A 4981-nucleotide genomic window follows, 5' to 3' on the forward strand; every position below is an offset into this window, starting at 1 on the left:
TCTTAAAACTCTGCGATACCCATGCTCCACTACCCAAAATAAGGGTACAGGGGGCCCACCTTCCATGGGTTACAACTGACCTTGTCATATGTAGAAGCACATGCACACCGCTGGTAGGTGCTGGAGGGGGGTACTTATCTGCCGGTGCGCTGTATCCAGGGAGGTCCAGACATCCCAGAGGTACTTAAGCAAAGGAATGGAAGCAGGCACACGGTCTTTCTAAAGGTGCAGTTTATTGTGCCACCAAAGGTCCAACGTTTCGGCAAATAGATTGCCTTTATCAAGGAGAGGGCTACAGAACATGTTAAACATACCACAATATATACACAAATGGGTACTCACCCCCCCACGATCACTGCTGCCTTGCTCCTGGATGTCAACGCCCCCCATCGTGACGTCAGGGCGCCAGCGCGACGCAGCGTGATGACGTCATGCACCACCAGGGGAGGAGGAGACAGCCTCCCCAATGCCTGTAACAGGCTAAGATGGCTGTCCTGCAGGAAGCTGGAAACTCAGGGAGCCGCCCCCTCACTGGCAGCAGAGGCTCCCCTGGTGACGTCATCACGCCCTCACGGGGGAGGAGGGGGGGGCGGGCCTCAGGCATCAGACCTGCCCTGGAGTGAAAAAAAGACAGCCTGATGCCCAAGGAGGACTGAATGATCGTGCTGGGGTGAGAGCCCTTACATAAACAATCAAGTGTAATGTGACTACAGTTTTATTAAATAAAATAATCAAATAAAGTGTACAAACTAATAGTATAACCACAGTGTCATCTAATGCAGTGTATAAAAAATGGTGGAGGCTGTATTTATGCTAGCAGCATTACATATAGAATTAGAACCTGAAAGGATACATGATACATATAGATAAATGCATATACAGCAATCCTTAGAGGAGCATAATGTACATAATGGGTCGCAGGGGTCCACGGCGAGACGCACAGAGCCTTACAGAGTCCTTCTGCTACCTCCTGTTGAGAAAGCATTTGAAATTTTGTTGTTCATTCAGACCCCTGCCATTACTTGTCTGCAATGTGTGGATCCAATAAGCCTCACGCCTCAGTAAAAGGGTTTCTCTATCAGGGTATCCTTGTCTTGGTGCTATGTGTTCAATCCCCATCACTCTGAGGGATGACACATTGTGTCTGTGTTCAACACAGTGCTGTACCAGTACAGTAGGGTCCGTACCCTTACGTATCACACTTTTGTGTTCAATGTATCTCACTTTAAGCATGCGTGTAGTCTTGCCTACATAGACAAGACCACATGGGCACCTGATAATATACACCACAAATGTAGATCTACATGTAATACGATTATGAATAGTGATTTTTTTACCACTATGTGGATGACAAAATACATCCCCGGTAGTAAGACTGTTACACACTGAACAATTCATACACCGGAAGTTACCCTGTTTACCGCCTTCTAGGAAGTGGGGCGTATGGTAGTGGTCCTTGTTGTCAGCATGTATCAAGTTGTCTGACAAGTTTCTCCCTCTCCTATAAGCGATCAAGGGGGGTGTCTGACAACTAGCTGCTAACACCTCATCATTCTGCAGCAGGTGCCAATGTTTCCGGATAGTAAATCTGACAAAATTACTGGCCCTATTGTATGTGGTGGAAAATACAATGCGTTTCTCATCCTTAGTCGCCCTATTAGGAATCACCTCTCTGTTAAGGGCTGCATCAAGCACTGCCGGGGTATATCCCCTTTTAGTGAACCTTTCACGAAGGTCATCCATGGCCGGTGCTAGTTTGTCCTGTCGACTAGTGATCCTAGAAACCCTCACTTTTTGTGAGAAAGGTAGGGCATTGATGAGGGATGGGGGATGGTGACTGTCAGCACGTAACAGGGCATTTCTGTCAGTATCTTTCCTGTAAAGGTCTGTGTGGAACTCACCATTTTCTTGGGAAATCAGGACGTCTAGAAAGGATAATTGCTTAGAGCTCCAGACATTAGTAAGCTGTACAGGAGAAGGGAGATTGTGTAAATAATCAAAAAATGACAATAACTGGTCCTCAGTACCTGTCCACACAAAGAACAGATCGTCAATATATCTATAATACCCAATTATGTATTTATAGTATATTGATGCATATATGTACTTCTCCTCAAAATCTACCATAAATAGGTTGGCATATGCGGGCGCCATGTTGCTGCCCATCGCAGTTCCCTTAATTTGCAAAAAATGCTCCTTTTCAAATTTAAAATAGTTTTTATGAAGAATGAAGTGTAATAGGAGCAAAATATATTCAGTGGGGACTGTCGCCTGGTAATGGGCAGATAAAGCAGTTTTTACAATATTTAATTTAATCATGAGGATGGCTTAAATATTGTAAAAACTGCTTTATCTGCCCATTACCAGGCGACAGTCCCCACTGAATATATTTTGCTCCTATTACAGTTCATTCTTCATAAAAACTATTTTAAATTTGAAAAGGAGCATTTTTTGCAAATTAAGGGAACTGCGATGGGCAGCAACATGGCGCCCGCATATGCCAACCTATTTATGGTAGATTTTGAGGAGAAGTACATATATGCATCAATATACTATAAATACATAATTGGGTATTATAGATATATTGACGATCTGTTCTTTGTGTGGACAGGTACTGAGGACCAGTTATTGTCATTTTTTGATTATTTACACAATCTCCCTTCTCCTGTACAGCTTACTAATGTCTGGAGCTCTAAGCAATTATCCTTTCTAGACGTCCTGATTTCCCAAGAAAATGGTGAGTTCCACACAGACCTTTACAGGAAAGATACTGACAGAAATGCCCTGTTACGTGCTGACAGTCACCATCCCCCATCCCTCATCAATGCCCTACCTTTCTCACAAAAAGTGAGGGTTTCTAGGATCACTAGTCGACAGGACAAACTAGCACCGGCCATGGATGACCTTCGTGAAAGGTTCACTAAAAGGGGATATACCCCGGCAGTGCTTGATGCAGCCCTTAACAGAGAGGTGATTCCTAATAGGGCGACTAAGGATGAGAAACGCATTGTATTTTCCACCACATACAATAGGGCCAGTAATTTTGTCAGATTTACTATCCGGAAACATTGGCACCTGCTGCAGAATGATGAGGTGTTAGCAGCTAGTTGTCAGACACCCCCCTTGATCGCTTATAGGAGAGGGAGAAACTTGTCAGACAACTTGATACATGCTGACAACAAGGACCACTACCATACGCCCCACTTCCTAGAAGGCGGTAAACAGGGTAACTTCCGGTGTATGAATTGTTCAGTGTGTAACAGTCTTACTACCGGGGATGTATTTTGTCATCCACATAGTGGTAAAAAAATCACTATTCATAATCGTATTACATGTAGATCTACATTTGTGGTGTATATTATCAGGTGCCCATGTGGTCTTGTCTATGTAGGCAAGACTACACGCATGCTTAAAGTGAGATACATTGAACACAAAAGTGTGATACGTAAGGGTACGGACCCTACTGTACTGGTACAGCACTGTGTTGAACACAGACACAATGTGTCATCCCTCAGAGTGATGGGGATTGAACACATAGCACCAAGACAAGGATACCCTGATAGAGAAACCCTTTTACTGAGGCGTGAGGCTTATTGGATCCACACATTGCAGACAAGTAATGGCAGGGGTCTGAATGAACAACAAAATTTCAAATGCTTTCTCAACAGGAGGTAGCAGAAGGACTCTGTAAGGCTCTGTGCGTCTCGCCGTGGACCCCTGCGACCCATTATGTACATTATGCTCCTCTAAGGATTGCTGTATATGCATTTATCTATATGTATCATGTATCCTTTCAGGTTCTAATTCTATATGTAATGCTGCTAGCATAAATACAGCCTCCACCATTTTTTATACACTGCATTAGATGACACTGTGGTTATACTATTAGTTTGTACACTTTATTTGATTATTTTATTTAATAAAACTGTAGTCACATTACACTTGATTGTTTATGTAAGGGCTCTCACCCCAGCACGATCATTCAGTCCTCCTTGGGCATCAGGCTGTCTTTTTTTCACTCCAGGGCAGGTCTGATGCCTGAGGCCCGCCCCCCCCTCCTCCCCCGTGAGGGCGTGATGACGTCACCAGGGGAGCCTCTGCTGCCAGTGAGGGGGCGGCTCCCTGAGTTTCCAGCTTCCTGCAGGACAGCCATCTTAGCCTGTTACAGGCATTGGGGAGGCTGTCTCCTCCTCCCCTGGTGGTGCATGACGTCATCACGCTGCGTCGCGCTGGCGCCCTGACGTCACGATGGGGGGCGTTGACATCCAGGAGCAAGGCAGCAGTGATCGTGGGGGGGTGAGTACCCATTTGTGTATATATTGTGGTATGTTTAACATGTTCTGTAGCCATCTCCTTGATAAAGGCAATCTATTTGCCGAAACGTTGGACCTTTGGTGGCACAATAAACTGCACCTTTAGAAAGACCGTGTGCCTGCTTCCATTCCTTTGCTTACAACTGACCTTAAGCACTCTACCAGCTCAGGGATACCTTGTGGAAAAGCTACAAAGTAACTGGCACTACAAAGGATCTCAATCACTACAGATGCCTGCGGAATATGTGCACAAGGCAAACAAGGCACGCAAAAGCACAATATTACTATCACAATCTCCACCAGAATACATCATACCCAGCTAACTTCTGGAATGTTATCAACAATATATTCCAGCCTTCTAACCATCAACAACCAAGTAATATCACTAAGGGGGATATTACTCTGACAAACCCCACTGACATTGCAAATGCATTCAATGATTGCTTTGTGGGGTGTGCCACTAACTTATTAGCGAGACGCAGCCCAAACCACAAACCTTAATCTCATCCTGGGAGTACCCACATAGCCCCACCCCCTCCCAACACTGCCCACAACTTTCAATTTGACCCAGTATCCGAAGAGGAGATTACACAAGCGCTCCTCAAATTAAAACTAAGCAGCCAATGTGGACCTGACTTACTACAATCTAGGTTCCTACGACTTGGTGC

At 44.9% G+C, this 4981-nt stretch overlaps 1 long non-coding RNA gene across 1 annotated transcript; it reads right to left on the reverse strand.

The window, feature by feature from the left end:
* Positions 1–214: 214 nt before the first annotated feature.
* Positions 215–2207, reverse strand: LOC142487195 (uncharacterized). The gene is made up of 2 exons (XR_012799166.1): positions 1902–2207; positions 215–970 (listed from the first exon to the last, which is right to left on the reverse strand). It is a non-coding gene; the product is annotated as an uncharacterized LOC142487195 (long non-coding RNA).
* Between the last annotated feature and the right edge of the window lie 2774 nt (positions 2208–4981).

The sequence above is a fragment of the Ascaphus truei genome, chromosome 2, assembly GCF_040206685.1.
Source record: "Ascaphus truei isolate aAscTru1 chromosome 2, aAscTru1.hap1, whole genome shotgun sequence".
In the NCBI taxonomy this organism is placed as follows: Eukaryota; Metazoa; Chordata; class Amphibia; order Anura; family Ascaphidae; genus Ascaphus; species Ascaphus truei.